Raw genomic sequence first — 18650 nt, 5'->3', positions numbered from 1 at the left:
AGCCCTGAATGTGCAGAGGGTGCGCAGAAAATGAAAAGCAGCAGAAGCAGGGTTTGTGTGTGGTCTCCAGCCACGTACTGGACCACTCCTCTTCTCCAGTCCTCTTCCTTTTGCCCCAGGTCAGCTAAATACTTTCCCACATCTTCATTATTTCCTGACCCTCTTGAGGAGTCCTCCTGCTCCTTTTTTTTTTTGGAACAGGTATTGAACTCAGGGATGCTTAACTACTGAGCCATATCCCCAGCCCTTTTTATATACATATGTATATATGTCTGTGTGTGTGTGTGTATATATATATCTATGTGTGTATGTGTGTGTGGATTTTTTTTTTAAGCGACAGGGTCTCGTTAAGTCGATTAGCACCTCAATTAATGACTGAGGCTGGCTTTGAACTTGTGATCCTCCTGCCTCAGCCCCCCGAGCTGCTGGGATCACAGGCATGTGCCACCGTGCCCGCCTTCCTGCTCCATTCTTGCTCCTCTTACTCTCTCCTCCACATTCCTGCCAGAGCCATGTTTCTAAATAGCAAATGAAAGCTTAACAGTCCACCCCACTGCTGAAAACTCTTTAACAGCTACCACCTTCCAAGAAGGAAAAAACCCAAGCCTTTCTCTTGGCACACCAGGCAGCGCTCCCTCGGCCTCTGCCTGCTCCTGCAGCCCTGCACCCGTCCCTGCCCTCTGGACTCTTCCTGCTCTGAGCCGAGGAGAGGTTTCAGCTCTCACCATAATCATTCCAAATTCCCAAACACCCCAAACAGGCTTAGGTGGAAGCTCTTCTATACACTCTTCACCCTCGACATAAGTCTTGATTTTAACCATTGGCTTAGTGTATTATAATTTCCCCGTTGCCTTCCTTCTAAGCTTCTTAAGTTGTGTTTCTGGGGGAAATCTTCCTTTCACTGTTGCTGGGCTTTTTTTTTTTTTTACTTACCATTTTTACTATTTCCAAGTATATAACTCAGTGCAGCAGCCAGACGCAGCAGTGCATGCCTGTAATCCCAGGGGCTGAGGCAGGAGGATCGCAAGCTCAAGGCCAGCCTCATCAACCTAGCAAGACCCTGTCTCAAAAATGTAAAAAATTAAAAGGCCTGGGGGTGTACAACAGTGGAAGATAACACAAGTTCAATCCCTGTGAGAAAAGAAAAGTTCAGCAATTATATTCACAATGTTGAATAACCATCACCATTATTTATATTCAAATTTTTCATAACCCCAAATACAAACTCCTTATTTCCCCCTCCCCTGCGTCTTCTAATATCTAGTCTACTTTCTGTCTCAACGCACTTGCCTATTCTAAATGTTAAATATAAGTGGAATCATTCAATTCTTGCCTTTCCATGCTTGGTGTATTTCCCTTAGTGTAATGTTTCAAGGTTCATCCTGTATCAGAACTTAATTCCTCTTTATGGCTTAATAATATTCCATTGTATGGATATACCTTGTTGTGTTTATCTATTCATCAGTTGATGGAAACTTGGATTGTTCCCACCTTTTAGTTATTGAGGCTAATGCTGTGATGAACTCTGGGGTGTAAGAATGTGTTTGAGTTCCTGTTTTCAATTCATTGGAATGAATTGTCCCTGTCTTTTTTTTTTTTTTTTTTTTTTGCAGTACTGGGAATTAAACCCAAGGACATTCTACTATTGAGCTGCACCCCCAATTCTTTTTTTGATTTTTATTTTGAGATAGGTTCTTGTTTAATTGCTCTGGCTGGCTGTGAATCTGAAATCCTTCTGCCACAGTCTCCTGAGCCACTGAGATTACAGGTGTGCACCAGCACACCTAGCTGTCTGGTGATTCTAACATCTTGTCATTGAGGATTAGTTTTGCTGGATTTTTTTTTCAAAATGAATTATGTTTTTCTCCTTTTTTGCACACCTAATAATCATTAATTGAATGGTACAAACTGTGCATTTTATCTTGTTGATTACTGAATTTTCAGCGGGGAGGGTACTGGGGATTGAAACCAGAGCTACTTTACCACTGAATTGAATCCTCAGAACTTTTTTTTTTTTTGGTAATATTTTTTCTTTAGTTGTAGATGGACCTGATGACTTTATTTTATGTAATTATTTTTTTTTAATTTGGTGCTGAGGATCAGACCCAGTGCCTCACAAGTGTTAGGCGACCGCTCTTCAAAACCCCAGCCGCCCCCCGCCCCGTACCTTTTTTTTGGGGGGGGGAACAGTCTTGCTAAATTGCTGAGACTGGACTTATACTTGCTTTTATGGTTTAGATGAGAAGTGTTCCCTAAAAGATCCGGTGTGAGACACCGGTAAAAAGGCTTACAGGTGAAATGATTGCGTTGTGAGAGCCTTATCCCAATCAGTGAATTAATCACCTGATAGGGGTTAACTGAGTGGTAGGGGAAGGCAGGTAGGGCGTGGCTGCAGGAGCCTGTCTCTGGGGGGGCACATTTTGTACCTGGTGGGTGGAGTCTCTCTCTGCTTCCTGAGCAAGTCCTGAGCTGCTTTCCTCCGCTATAACTCTTCTGCCATGATGTTCTGCCTCACCTTAAACCCTGAGGAATGAAGCCAGCTGTCTTTGGATGGAGACCTTTGATCTGAGCCCCCCCCCCCAAATGTTTCCTCCTCTAAAATTGTTCTCATGAGGTCTTTTAGTCACAGCAGTGAAAAAAGCTGACTAAAACACTTGCAGTGGCACACGCTGTAATCCCAGCAGCTCAGGAGGCTGAGACAGGAGGATTGTGAGTTCAAAGCCAGCCTCAACAAAGATGAAGCACTAAACAACTCAGTGAGACCTTGTCTCTAAATAAAATGCAAAATAGGGCTGGGGATGGGGCTTAGTGGTTGGGAGCCCTTGAGTTCAATCCTTGGTACCAAAAAAAAAAGAAAAAAAAATTTGCAATCCCAAGTCACTGGGATTACCAGCATGTGCCATCATGCCTAGCATTACTAAATTTTTTAAATATTCCTGTTAAACTTCTTGATATTTTTAGAGGGTCCAGCTAAGTTACTTGACAGTAGTTTGACCCTTTTCGTTCTTGCTTTCATAATTTGTTTAGCAATCTGAAGCAGTGTCCAATCTATGGCTAATTAGGCAGGGCATACCTTCCTGAGTATTCTCCAATGCCTGGAGGATGATGGTGTTTCTAGTCTGATGGGTGGAAACTGGCACCATCCCCAGTGCTGGATGAATGTCACGCACTGTTTCCTAATCCAATATAACGGTTTTATCTTGGCCTCAGAAAGTTTCTCCCACACATGCACTGATATGAACCATACTAAATTTTTGAGGGAGGCCTTCTAAAGGTGTCCACATTTCCAGTCGGACTATATATAAAACTTCAAGTCATCTCTCCATCTTCACAACACGAAAAAGCTGAACAAATGGAAAATCAACAACTATTCTTAGATCCATCAGAAAGCAGGGGTCACAGGGCAAAATGGTGCCCACAAAACCTGCAAGAGGCAAACAGAAAATCAGTTCACTAACAGCAAAAGCCCAGGAGGAGAAGCCTGCAGCTGAAGCCAGAACTGGTAGGAGCAATTAAAACTCAATTAACAAATTGCTGGAGTGTGGAAAAGCTTACAGGTAGAGGGTAGCCACACATTCTTGAGTTTTACCTCCAGAGTCCCTGCTAGGTTCTCACAGTGAGGACTGGATGAAAGTCTCCTCTTGTGCTTCTGGCAGGAGGAAGGAAAAAGCAACCAATTTAAAGTACTTTCAGAGCTCTCTGTTTGTTGTAACAAGGTCGGCACTCAAGGGAGATTATTTACCAGAGTCTGATCCACTGGGGTTTTACTAAAGCCTCCTATACCCGAGGAAAGGGAAATATCCAACTCCTGCCCCTCTGGCTTTTGACTGGGAGACAGGCTCACTAAATACGGGGCCTCGTCATAGGACCAGAGGTTGCCTCCTTTCACCCCCACCTCAACAAGGTCCCCTGTGATAACAGAGAATTGTAGCTAATAGAATTGCAAGGCTCACACCCAACCTAAGAAGTCTGTGGTGGCACCCCAACAACAAAGGGAGACACAATAAGGACACTACAGGGAATTTTAGCCTCTGATGCCACAGCAAACAGTAAACACAGCCTCACCCTGGCCTCCAACTGACGTCTATCGACTTCAGTTTCTTTCACTGAAGTCTAGGGTTCTCTCTGTCTCCTTCCCACCAACTCTAACCACCTTGATGTCCCCAGCTCCACCTGCACCCTGTTAACTCAGAACCCACCGACTCCACAGGGTTTCCCTCTTCCTGCATCCCAGCCCGAGGCTCTCACAGGGCAGCAGGAGGGCGTTTCTCAGCCAGCTTTGTCATTTGTCACCTGATGCCCAGCTCCTTGAAAATCATCATGTCCTACACTTTGCCTGGGTTTCTGTTGTTCTTTTGTTTTAGTCAGGGAGGTAAAAATGTTTTTTGTGACTCCATCTTGATCAGAAGTGAAGGTCCTTTTTCATTCTGACATTTGGAATAGACTTTTTAAAGTGTGCTAGAGTTTGCCTGATCAACTGTTGCTATCACATATAGCAAGGCCAACACACGCCGAAAGTCCTTCCTTTAAAGCTGGATGAATAATAGTAGATGACATTATTAGTTGATGAGTTAATTGATCTTTTCACTTTTTTTGTCCTGCCAGGTGGTTCTGCCCGCCACTTTTTTTTTTTTAGGGCTCATAATATCTGCCACTGTACCAGACCCCTGTGAATAAAAAGATAAGTACAACCTGACCTAAACCTTCTGGAAAAGCTCACATTTATACATCACACACACACACACACACACACACGTTCATAAAACAAATTTGACAGGCTTGATAAGAGCTATGCAACAGCATTATTGGAATTGAGAGGATCCATCAATTGGCTCTAGGTGCTGCCAGGGGGCAGGCATTGGTAAATAAGGATTTGGAGAAAACTATGCAGAAATACTGGCACTGGAGCAAACCTTTAAGAGCAGATAGGAGTTATCTTTCTAGGGAAGAAAAGCTCTTTGCAGAGAAAGCAGTCTCTTGGCATAAGCGAAGACAGGGCTGGTGCGCTTCTCTACCAGGCCCAGCAAACCAAAGCAGCCCTGTTTCAACTTTGCTGCTTCTGATGTGCAGGGAGCTTACAAAGTGACTAACAAGCTTGCTTCAACAACCTTAAACTATTTTTAAAGCTCTGAGGCCATGATTTGTGGACTTTCCTATTAAGTGAAAGGGGAAAATAAATGCAAGTGTCAATGTGGGAGCCAAGCATGGTGGCATAGGCCTGCAGTCCCAGCCTCTCGGGAGGCTGAGTCTGGAGGAACACAAGTTCAAGGACAGCCTCAAAAACTTAGGCCCTGCATCTTGGGAGGCTGAGGCAGGAAGACTGTGAGTTCAAAGTCAACCTCAACAACTTAGTGAGGCACTTAGCTATTCAGTGAGACCCTGTCTCTAAATAAAATACAAAAAAGGGCTGAGGATATGGCTCAGTGGTTAAGCACACATGGGTTCAATCCTCAATACTAAAAAGAAAAAACTTAGGCCCTAAGCAACTTGGTTGAAACCCTGTCTCAAAATTTAAAAAATAAAAAGGAATGGGGATGTGGCTCAGTGGTAAAGCCCTCCTGGGTTCAATCCCCAGGAGAGAGAGAGAGATAGAGATAGAGATAGAGATAGATAGATAGAGAGAGAGAGAGAGAGAGAGAGAGGGAGGGAGGGAGGGAGGGAGGGAGGAAGACGGACTTGAGTTCATTATCTTAAAAAAAACCGGGCTGGGATGTGGCTCAAGCGGTAGCGCGCTCGCCTGGCATGTGTGCAGCCCGGGTTCGATCCTCAGCACCACATACAAATAAAGATGTTGTGCCCGCCGAAAAAAACTAAAAAGTAAATATTAAAAAAATTCTCTCTCTATCTTTCTCACTCTGTCTTTAAAAAAAAATTGAAAATCTAGGGCTGGGTTGTGGCTCAGTGGCAGAGCACTTGCCTCGCACACCTGAGGCACTGAGTTCAATCCTCAGCACCATATATAAATAAACAATAAAATAAAGGTATTGTGTCCATCTACAACTAAAAAAAAATTAAAAAACCAAAAAACTCTTCCTCCTCAGTAATGACCCTGACTACATACTGTATGCCTAGAATTTCTATGGTCTACTGTAGGATGCTAAATAACTAGACTATCAGATCTTCAAATATCTCAAGGTGGAGAAGAAGTTTCAGGATCCTCTTTACAAATTCAGTGTGTGTCTCTAGGGAAGACCTGGCCCCTCTCCATATCCAAGGGTCCTCATCAAGGGGAGGTCAGCCTAAGGTGATAACATCCGGGGAAGTTGGAAGGACAGAGAGATGTGTCTGTGACTTCCATTCTTTTTGTTACACGCCACCATTTCTGGCTTACTGTGATTGGGTCACTGAAAGGGTGGAGGAAGGTGACACTGCTTTGGTCTGAATGTCTAGTTTTCGTGCAGACGCTAACATTAAAGTTTTTTTCTTCAAAAGAAAAAACTTCCCACATAATATTAGAAGAGTAACTTTATTTCTCCTGAGTCCTCAAGAATTTCCTGGCTTTTGTTAAATAATGAATGATAAATTTAAATAGTAGTTGCCAACAGGAATGAACTATAATAGAACCATTCCACACGACTCCTTTTATAGAGAATTTCAGCTGAAAGAGGTAAAATAATTAGTTTCATATGATCCTTCAAACATCTAATCACATTATTTAGCCAGGAAGAAAAATGAAGCTCCCTGGTACTTTAGAATCTATAAAACCCTCCATGAAAAGGAAGTCTAATAAGTTTAAAAGCAGAAGTAACATGTTTGTTCTAAAGTGACACTTCTTCAGAAACATGGAAATGTAGAAAATTAAACCCCATGTTCTAAGAAGTACATACACAGAAAAGAGTAGGTTGCAGACTTAGAAGTCTGAGTTTTCTTGGTAGAAGGTGGTGAACTGCTAGATGAAATTTGCTTAGCAATCAGTTGAAGAGTACAATTCTCTAATGTGCGCATTAGCCCTGATAGTTTCACAGTATGAACCAAAAACCTCCATAGCAATAATTGACGATAAAAAATATTTTCTTCATACCAGAAGGAGGGAAAACAGCATTAGTTACAATGTGATCATTACTTATAAGTTCTTTCTTTCACAGATCTTCTTCAATGTTGAAATTCAATATTATATTAAGTATTATGCCCAATGTTTGACTTTTGTACATCATCAAATTACCTAAAAGTTAAAAAAGAAAATATATTGCATTGTATGCACATGTACACACACACACACATACACACACACCCATGCATGCACGCTAGCCATTTAAACCAACGTGATAAGTTAACCCTCCATACGGTCAGCAACCCTGCAGAAGCAAGACCTCCATGCCTCTGTTCTCTGAGACAGCAGGTATCAGTTATGGTACCACACCGGACTTCAGTCCTTCTCAACGCAGTGACATGAATAGCCGCTGTTACAACCTGGGGTTGATCTGCCAAACAAATTTTCATTTTTCAATCCTGCTTGATGACTAATAGGTAACCCTATTCACAAAAACCTCAAAAGCAAAAACCTACAAATCAATAGTTGCCGCAGTCCGGCTGCAGCAAAATAACGGGGGGTGACGAGCAACTTGTGTACATTGATACAGCAGGAGTGGGAGCTGTTTATTGTAGGACAGGAGGGGTATATATACATTCCACACAGCTTATCTTAATTAACATAAACTAGATACAGCAGTCAACCAAAAAGGAATCTCCACACTTAATGGCTCGCTGGCATTACTTCACAAACCACTCCCTCTGGCAAAATGCCAGGCGCCATCCAGACTTGTTTACAGACTCTAACAAATAGTTTTCTGAGACCCATTTAAAAAGTATACATTAACTCAATAATTCAATAAATGTTTACAAATACAAAGCACTTAAAATATGCCTGGCCCACTCATGGCAGACACTACATAAGTGTTCCTATTATGATGACTAAGCACCCACTACTCCAAGACACTATTCTAGGTGGTGGGGAAACAGCAGTAAATCAGACAAAATAATCCCTATAGCTTCATGAAGCTTCCCTTCTGGTGATAGAGACTGGCAATAAGCAGAATAAGTAAGTTATATAATATATTAGAATATGATGGGTTGGGGCTCAGTGATAGAGCGCTTGCCTCGAAGGCAGCTGGTGTTTGAAACCCAGCACCACACACACACAAAGTTACCAGACGTGTAAAGGAAGAGAAAAATGTGATCTATGTCAGGAGGGAAAAACCAGCTAACAGGGCTGGAGAGCTGTATGATAGATCATAGAATTAGCAGATGATAGTGCTCAATGCTCAAAATAGCTACTTACAACTGTGTACATGTATAAACAGGAGAACATAAGAAGAAAATATTACAATTAATGGAACCTCTACAGATTAAAAAAATAGACTATCTGAAATGGAGCTTTCACTACATACAGGAGATTCGACACCATAGAAGGAAAGATAGATGAACGTGAAGCACAGCAGATTGTACCACCATGTCCGCAAGTTCACTGAAGCCCTAAGGAAGACCAAATGAATGAGAGAAGTAAATGGAGCCTCCGTGACCTGTGGGGCAACGTGAGAAAATCTGCCTTACATGCACTGGGAGTCTAAGAAAAGGAAGAGGCAGAAAAAGTGCTGATGACACTCTAAATCCACACATTCAAGAAATTCAAAAAATCCAAAGCAGAATAATGCACAGCAAAGCCTCATCTGACTCAACAATGCTGAAAGCCAGAGGCAAAGGAAAAGGCTTAAAAGCACTTAGAGGGAAAAGACAGATTGTAATAGGAAACCCAGAACAAAGACGGTAAGTAATTTCTCACCAGAAATAACATAAGCCAGGACACAATGGTGTATCTTTAAAGTGCTGAAAGAAAACTCATTAATGAGCCGGGTTTGGTGGCGCATGTGTATAATCCCAGCCTCTTGGGAGGCTAAGGCAGGAGGATCTCGAGTTCAAAATCAGCCTCAGCAAAGCAAGGCACTAAGCAATTCAGTGAGACCTTGTCTCTAAATAAAAATACAAAATAGGGCTGGGGATGTGGCTTAATGTTGAGTGACCCTTAGTTCAATCCGCGGTATCAAATAAAAAAACTCGTTAATGAAGAAATATATTCATATAGGTATCTGTATGTTGGAGAGGAGGTGTTTATAATATCCAGTTAACATATCTTTCAAAGTAAAGGCAAAATTAAAATATTTTCAGACAAACAGAAGTTAAGAGAACTCATTACCAACAGACCTGTAGTACAAGAAATGTTAAAGTTCTTCAGGCCAAAACAAAATGATATCAGATGGAAATTCAATCCATGCAAATGAATAAAGAGTGTGTATATATTCACATATATATTTGTGTTAAAGATATTTGTGTAAGCCAAAATAACTTAGAGGGGGCAGTTAGAACACAAGTAAAGTATGGTAATAATAACATAAAAGATGGGAAAGGGGAAATTGTAAATATGCAGTTTTAAGGTTCTTATTTCATATGTGAAGTGGTATGTATTTGAAGGTAAACTGTAACTCTAGAGACACCACTAAAATAAACTGAGAGGAATAACAAATAAGTTGATAGGATAAAATTGAATACTAAACATATTTGGTTAATCCAAAAGACATGGGGAGGGCTGGGATCTAGCTCAGTTGGTAGAGCGCTTGCCTTGCATGCACAAGGACCTGGGTTCAATCCCCAGCAGCACCACCACCACAACAACAAAAGATGGGGGGGAAAGAGGGAAGGAGCCAAGCACAGAAGAAAAGACTTAAATCTAATCGTGTTAATTACTCAACACTGCAGTTGAGAAATAGAGATTGCCAGACTTGATACAAAAGCAAGACTCAACTGTCTGCTGTCTATAAGCAATAAACTTTTTTTTTTGGTTCCAGTGATTGAATCAAGGGGTGCTGTACCACTAAACCATATCCCCAGCCCTTTTTATTTCTTATTTTGAGACAGGGTCTTACTAAATTGCTAAGGCTGGCCTCAAATTTGTAATCCTCCTGCCTCAGCCTCCTGAATCTCTGGGATCACAGGCGCGTGCACCACCATCCTTGGCACAGTGAACTTTAAATATTGTCACAGAAGAACTCTAATCTCATAGAGAATGGAGAAGAGCAATAAGACTCTGAGGAAGACAACTAAGCATGCAACCTGGTCAGCTTAACACAATTCCACATGTGCTAAAAATCAAACTCTGGGTGAGAGCAAAAGACGATTTTATGTATACAAGCACAGCAAAAAGCAGGATCATTAGCATGGTGGGACCAGAAGCCCTGTTCCACCCTCTGGTACCAGAAAGAGCAAGTCGTCCGACCCAAGTTTCAGCCAGCGATTTGCATTCCGGGTCGCAATACTCTTCTCAGTCTCCAAATTGTTGTTCTATAGATGATCTCCTCCCCCATCCTGGAGTCTCTGTTTTCTGCATCCTGTTTCTTAATCTCTTTCGTGAAGTCTTCTTACATTCGCCCTGAAATCCTAGCGTGCTGAGAGCTCCATTCTCAGACTTCTTCTCTTCTTACTGTAGGAATATGCCCTGAGCAATCTCAATATTACCCGTACACTGAGTCCCAAGTATGTATTTCAAGCCTGTCACCTCACCTGAGCTGCTTGTTGACAGATCTGCTTTGAGTCTGGTGCGCCTCCAGATCCCCCCTTCAGAACTAAGACGCTCTTCCCCAGTTGTCCCGAAGGCTCACAACCACAGTCCTCCCTGGGAATGTCCTCAGCTGAAGGTGGCTGCCTCTGCCCTTCATGCCAGCCCTTCCCGCTCCCCACCTAGACAGCCCACGTCCAGGGGCTTGTTGATGTGGAAAATAAGAAGACTCATCCCCTTTATCTTTATTCGGAACCACTCCAAAGGGCCATCCCAACTCCAGAGCTCTCCCCGAATGAGAGATGTCTGTTGTAATCACATCACAGTCCAGTGTCCCCCTCTGTTCAGATGTGCTGACTCTTACAGGTGTTATTTCTGGGCATGCTCCCCCATTAATCTCCTCACACAGATCTCCATTTTCCCCCAGTACTGGGGATTGAACCCAGGGATACTTTACCACTGAACTACACCCCCGCCCTTTTTATTTTTTATTTTGAGACAGGGTCTTGCTGAGTTGCCCAAGTAGACCTTCCACTTGCAATCCTCCTGCCTCGGCTTCCTAAATTTCTGGGATTATAGGCATGTGCCACCACACCCATCTCTGTACAATAGATTTTATCAGAGCGACCACCCAGGGTTATTGTATAAGGATTAAATAAAACACTATAAGTGAAATAAGTTTGTAACATATAGAATATACATTTACAAAGTTCTTTCAACTATTTGATTTCAATGTAACAATTCTTACATTATTACCCTGAGTGGTCGCCATGTAATTTTTCCCCCACGGTACTGGGGATAGAAGCCAGGACCTTGTATATGCTAGGCAAGGCCTTTACCCCTAAAGGACCTCTCTAGCCCTTAAATATCATTATTATGTAATATTTACTAATAAATGTCATAAGACTACATAGCATAGAATATAGGCAGAGAAAAGAACAGAGATGTATCTGCTACTGAAAGAAGAAATAAATCCACATATCTCAATGTCTTGGTGTTTCAACTGAGAATGTAAACACAAGTTGGATTTATTTTTTTTTAAATCAAAGTCAGAATGAACCTTGTGGGAAAGGAAAATTATTAAGTCAAGAGAAATACAATGCTGCCAGAAAACATATGTAGAAAATGTGCATTCACCAGATGGGGTGAAAGCAAAAGACCACTCTGAGTATGGCTTAAAGAAAGCCTGTTTCTTGCCGGGTGTGGTGGCTCATGCCTATAATCCCAGCAACTCAGGAAACAGAGGCAGGAGGATGGCAAGTTCCAGACCCGCTTCAGCAACTTAGGGAGGCCTAAGCAACTTACTAGGACCCTTTCTCTAAATAAAACAAAACAAAAAAAAGGGCTGGGATTTGGCTCAGTGGTTAAGTGCCCCTGGATTCAGTCTCTAGTACCACAAAAATAAAGAATAAAAGGATATTTCTTGAAGGCAACAAAATATAAGATCAAGTTATTCTCAATCTTTGGCATGCCCTGTTGAAGACATATTTGCTTGTGTCTCACAACTGTAAGAACACCCTAATATTAAATGCCATGTCCAAAGGCAGGGACAGTTTACTCTGCATGCATAGGCCATAATAAATGTCCTTTTTTAAAAAGTTTTTTTTTTTAGTTCAATGGACCTTTATTTTATTTATTTATATAATATATACCCAGTGCCTCACACATGCTAGACAAGTGCTCTACCATTGAGCCTAAACCCCAGCCCCAATGGTTAAGCGCCCACAGGTTCAAACACCAGTTCTTAAATAAATGTCCTTTTAAAATGTAAGATGTCATTAGTACATTAAGCATAGTATAGTGGATAGGATACTAAATTTGGAATTAAAAAATTGAATCTAGCCAAGTGCTTATAGTCCCAGTTACCCTAGAGGCTGAGACAGAAGAATCACTTGAGCCTAGGGATTCGAGGCCACCCTGGGCAAAGACCCTGCCTCAAAAATAAAGAAATCCTGAATCTGAGTGTCAGCTCTGCCATCTCCCAGTTTCAAAACTGAATAATCAATCCACATTCCCTCAGGTTTCATCTCCTCAGTGAAGTAGGGGGTTCTTTCATTATAAGGTTACTTGAAGTTTATTCTATACCAGGCATCCCATGGGGGAAACAAAGTCCAGTTATTCATGCAATCTGTGACCCAAAGGTCTGTGGGAAACAGAGCTCAAAAAATAAGTCCAGGGCTGGGGATGTGGCTCAAGCGGTAGCGTGCTTGCCTGGCATGCGTGCGGCCCGGGTTCGTGCGGCCCGGGTTCGATCCTCAGCACCACATACAAACAAAGATGTTATGTCTGCCGAAAACTAAAAAATAAACATTAAAAAATTATCTCTCTCTCTCCCCCTCCCTCTCCTCTCTCTCTTAAAAAAATAAAATAAAATAAAATAAGTCCAACAGAAAACGATTGGTTAAGCCAGGCTCGGTGGTGCACGCTGAAATCCCAGTGACTCAGGAGGCTGAAGCAGAAGGATCACAAGTTTGAGCCCAGTCGTAGCAACTCAAAATAAAAAATAAGAAGGGCCACGGAGGTGGCTCAGTGGTTAAGCATCCACAGGTTCAATCACCAGTACCTAAATAAATAAATAAATAAAAGGGCTGGGTTTGTAGCTCAGTGCTCCGCATACCTTTGAACAGGTAGGAATTAGAAATAACTCCATCAGGAAGGATAGACATGAAGTACTGAAATGTCGCAGTGAAACCCATCAATTTGTACAATTAATATGTGTTAATAAGAAAAAAAGACAGTGGGGGGGTATCTTGAAAATTGGTGTTACATCTGTGCACTCCCACACTCAGCCCATTTGTCCTTTAAAAGAAGGAAATCCTAAGATTGGGAATGTAGCTCACGGAGAGAGCACTTGCCTAGCATGTACAAGTCCCTGGAGTGGATCCTAGAACCTCCCCCCACCAAAAAAAAGGGAAGCTCTGTCGTTTACAACCGCACAGATGAACCTGGAGTACATCATGTTAAGTGAAATAAGCCAGCCGGAGAAAGCACTGCTAATCTGCACACTGCAGAGTCTCACTTGTGTGCCATCTAAAGAAGTGAAACTCAGTAGAGAGCCCAATGGCCGAATGGTGGTCACCAGGGGCAAGTGTGGGAGGCAGAGTTGGGAGGATATTAATCAAAGGATCAAAAATTTTAGTTTGAAGGAAAAGGTCAAGGGGCTGGGGGTGTGGCTCAGTGATAGAGTACTTGCCATGGGCTCAATACCCAGCACCACCAAAACAAACAAACAATCCGGAAGGAAAAGGTCAAAAGATGTATTCTACTGTGTTGATTTTTTTTTTTTTTTTTTTTTTTTTTGGTACTGGGGATTGAACCCAGAGCACTTTGCCATAGAACTACATCCCCAATCCTTTGCTAAATTGCCCAGCCTGGCCTCCAACTTGCAATCCTTCTGCCTCAGCTTCCTGAATCACTGGAATTACAGCCACAGGCCACCCAATGTATTATATACTTGAAAGTTCCTAAAAGTATAGATTTCAAGTGTTTTTTAACACAAATCAATGACAAGGATGTTCAGAAACAAATATGTTAATCATCTTGATTTGGCCATTCCGAAATGTACAAATATTTCAAAACATTATGTTGTACATCATAAATATACAGGTGATGTTAACATGGGGTTACCATTAAAACCGGTTATACATTGAAAATTCATCAAAAATTGATCTAATACTCCCGTCATATCATAGCTTAGTAACATCATAGCATAGAGACTCAGTGCTTCACCCTCACGATCCTGTGGCTGGATGGGAACTGTCACTCACTGCCGCTGATCAGCACAAGACAGAACACAGTGAGCATTACTAGCCAGGAAAAGAGCAGCCTTCAAAACACAGTTTCTACTGAACCCATATCACTTTTTCACCATCATGAAGTCATAAGATCATGAAGATAAATAAAGGGACCAGCTATACACAATTTTTTTGTTGTTTATTAAAAAAAAAAAAAAGGAGAGCTAGGGGTGTAACTCAGTGGTGGAGCCTGTGCTTAGCATGTCTGAGGTCCTGGGTTCACTCCTCAGCACAGAGAAGCAGAGACAGAAAGAACAAAGGTGGGGAGACTGGGAGAAGGGCTATTGCCAAAGCCCAGTGGAGTAGCCTGCATCAGTGGATTAAGACTACAAGGGGCCCTCGAGGGGATAGAATTAAAGACATTTAAGAAGCATTATCCACAACACAGAAGAGCAACTGACTGAGAGAAAGGGACAGATGGCAGAATATGCCTACCACAAAGGAAAGTATAAGAAACAACCCTCATGTAAAATATCATGTAAAATATCAAATATCTCCTAAAAAAGTAAGAACGGGAAAAAGGACAAAAGGGTTACAAGGTCCTAATACAAGCAGATACCCGAGAACCTAAATTTGTAAAATAAAGGGAAGTAAAACTGTTTATTTTATTTTTTTTTTTTTAAATATTTATTTATTTATTTTAGTTTTTGGCGGACACAACATCTTTGTATGTGGTGCTGAGGATCGAACCCGGGCCGCAGGCACACCAGGCGAGCACGCTACCGCTTGAGCCACATCCCCAGCCCCTAAAACTGTTTATTATCTGATCCCATATAAGAGAAAACCACATTATCTCTTTCATTTGTCTTTACCCAAAACAGAAAAAAAAAATGATTTGACCATCTAATGGAAAAAATACCCTTATTATTTCAGCATAAACCTAGAAATTTTAAATCATTTATAATTTAAAGTTTGCAACAGAAAAGAGCAGGGAAAAAACCCAGGATGAAAGACAATAGAATGACCTGGACAGAACTTCCCCGTGTGCACACATGAACACACGACCAGCGTGACTCCACATCCCGTACAACCGCCAGAACGGAAGCTGTCCTGCATGTATTATATGTCAAAATGCACTCCACTGTCATGTATAACTAAAAAGAACAAATGAAATTAAAACACACACACACACACACACACACACAGCAGGATGAACAGTGTGCGTGTGCATTCTCGGGTTCATTCCTAAATTTGCCAGTCCTTGTGGTACTACCATTGATTGATTTTGTTAAATACACCACCAAAAATATTTCTTATGTATTAATATTCCATGAAAAGAAATTCTTGGTTCCAAACTATTAAATAAAGGGAGAGCCAGTCTCTCTAAGATATCAAGTATAATATTGACAAATTCTCAGATACAAGAATTACTCTTGAACTGAGCAGGGCACAGTATTTGCCTCCCATTCACAAGACCCTGGATTTGATCCCCAGTACTCAAAGAAAAAAAAATAACAATAAATCTATTACTACCAAGGGAAAAGTCACACAGGTTTTCTTTATTGTTGCAGTTTTGTTTGGTTTTGCAGCACTGGGGATAGAACCCACGGATGTTTTACCACAGAGCTACATCCCCAGCCATTTTTATTTTGAAACAGGGTCTCTCTAAATTGCAGAGGCTGGCCTCTAACTTTTAATCCTCCTGCATCAGCCTCCCAAATTGCTGGGATTACAGGTGCACACAGCTATTTTTCTATTGCTCAGCCCAAAGCTATTATTATTATTATTATTATTATTATTATTATTATTATACTGGAGATTGAACTCAGGGGCACTCAGCCACTGAGCCACATCCCCAGCTCTATTTTGTATCGTATTTAGAGACAGGGTCTCACTGAGTTGCTTAGTGCCTCCTAAGTGGCTGAAGCTGGCTTTGAACTTGCAATTCTCCTATCTCAGCCTCCCTAGCTGCTGGGATTACAGGTGTGCGCCATCACGCCCGGCTTCCTTTATTTTTTAAAACAGTCTTCATAAATTGCAAGGGCTGGCCTTAGACTCTCATCCCACCAGCCTCAGCCTTCCCAGAAACTGGGATTCTACATGTGCCACCTCATCTGTTCCCAAAGCCCTTTCCTGACACAGGCTGGCTTCCCTTTTTCCCCTTTTCTTCCTGATACAAGTTGGCTTTCCAATCCATTGCAACTACGACTGCAGAATCTGTTGTTTAGGGGACAGTGATGCACACACGTAGTCCCAGCTACTCAGGAGGCTGAGTCAGGAGGGATCACAGGAGCCCAATAAATCAAGACCAGCCTGGGCAAATAACAAGACCCCATTTCAAAATCAATACATAAAAATCTGCCATTTAGGTGACATCTCCATCTCCATACCACAAGCTCAGAGTGGAACATTCTCCAAGGTCCTCCTTCCTCACCGTCCTCAAAAACAATTACTGGCCCCTTTTCCTTTTAGGAATTGAGGATACATCTTTTCACTTTGTGAGAACAAAGAAATAAATGTTCTAATCACCTCATCAGAGTCACTGGACATATGAATGAAATAACCACTTTCCACACACGTCCAGCCTAATCAATAGTCTCTGGAAGATTCCAGCCCTAGTGAATCCAAGCCCAGCCCAACACTCGAAATTATAATTAGGTGTCCAAATCCACTGAGTTCAGGGGCATTTTTTTATGAAGCAATGGCTAACCAAAGCAACAGAGAGATATGCTGAAAACCCTCAGAGTGGACCATGGAATATACCCAGTTAGGAGGCAATTTTAATAATCCAGGTGCTCTCAGTGACTCTTCTTCAAGCAGATAGCAAGAACAAGGCAGCTGGGAGCAGTAGTGCACACCAGTAATCTCAGAGACTTAGGAGACAGAGGCAGGAAGATAGCAAGTTCAGGGCCAGCCTCAGCAATTTAGTGAAGTCCTGTCTCAAACCAAACAATAAAAAGAACTGGGGATGTAGCTCAATGGTAGAGTACCCTTGGGTTCAATCCCCAGTTCAGGGAAAAAAAAAAAAAACAAAAACGGTCTCACTGTGTTGTGTTGCCCAGCCTGGTTTTGAAGTCATGGGCTCAAATGGTCCTCCCGTCTTTCCCACAGATAGCTAGGATCACAGGCATTGACTATCCAATTGTATGTATATGTCATATTTTGTTAATTCATTGATTAGTTGATGGACATTTGGGATTGTTTCAGTCTTTTGACTATTATGAATAATGTTGTATACTCATATACAAATTTTCTTAAATTTTTTATTTTGGTACCGTGGATTGAACCCAGTGGCTTTGTACCACTGAGCTACAACCCCCACCCCCATCCTTTAATTTTTGTGTTTTGAGACATGGTCTTGCTAAATTGCCCCATCCAGCCTTGAACTTCTGATCCTCCTGCCTCAGCATCCCAAGTTGCTGAAATGACAGATGTGGGCTACTGTGCTGAGTATATTTTCATTTCTCTTGGGTATGGAACCACTGGGTCGTCTGGTGACTCGGTTTAATTATTTCCAGAATTGCTAGACTGATTTCTAGAGTGGCTGCACCATTTTACATTCCCATCAGCACTATACGAGGGGCCAAGCTCCATGTCTTTGCCAACATTTATTTCATTTTTCTCATTTTAAAAAAATTTTTAAAAATTCATTTTTTGATCCTGAAATTTCTAGCGGGTGTGAGATGGTGTCTTGTGCTTTTGCTTTGCATTTCCCTAAGGATGCTGAGCATCGACTCCTGTGTTTGTTAGCCATTTGTATAACTTTCCTGATGATGTATCTGGTTGAGTCCTTTTTCACATATTCTAGGTAGAATTGCCCCACCAGATATGATTTGCAAATATTTTCTCCCATTTTGTGAGTTTTTGCATTATAAAACTGTTTGTAATTGACAAAAAAAGTGCATATATTTATCATGTACTTTTTTTGGATATATGTATTGTTGTGGAATGGCTACCTTAAACTAGCAGATGCCATTACCTCATATACCCTTCTTGTTGAGAACACTTTTTAAAAAATATATTTTTGTAATTTTAGGTGAACAGCATGCCTTTATTTTTTTAATATATATTAGTTGTAGATGGACACAATACACTTCATTTTACTTATTTATTTTTATGTGATGCTGAGGATCAAACCCCATGCCTCATACATGTGAAGCAAGCGCTCTACCACTGAGCCACAATCCCAGCCACTATTTTGTTTATTTTTAATGTGGTGCTAAGGATTGCAGTGCCTCACTCATGATAGGCAAGTGCTCTGCCACTTGGCTACAGCTCCAGCCCTATTTTTCTTTTCTTTGACAGTGCTGGGGATTGAACCCAGGGGTGCTATACCAAAAAGCTACATCCTCAACCCTTTTGGAGACAAG

At 41.6% G+C, this 18650-nt stretch overlaps 1 non-coding gene across 1 annotated transcript; it reads left to right on the top strand.

Annotated features, from left to right (window-relative positions):
* The first annotated feature begins 9583 nt into the window (after positions 1-9583).
* Positions 9584-9654, top strand: Trnaa-ugc (transfer RNA alanine (anticodon UGC)). The gene has a single exon. It is a non-coding gene; the product is annotated as a tRNA-Ala (tRNA).
* Positions 9655-18650: the final 8996 nt, after the last annotated feature.

The sequence above is a fragment of the Marmota monax genome, unplaced genomic scaffold (assembly GCF_021218885.2).
Source record: "Marmota monax isolate L192 unplaced genomic scaffold, Marmota_monax_Labrador192_F-V1.1 WCK01_AAM20220418_F8-fsc00008, whole genome shotgun sequence".
In the NCBI taxonomy this organism is placed as follows: Eukaryota; Metazoa; Chordata; class Mammalia; order Rodentia; family Sciuridae; genus Marmota; species Marmota monax.
The sequence above is the reverse complement of the archived record's forward strand: the minus strand, read 5'-3'. Positions and strand labels throughout refer to the sequence as shown.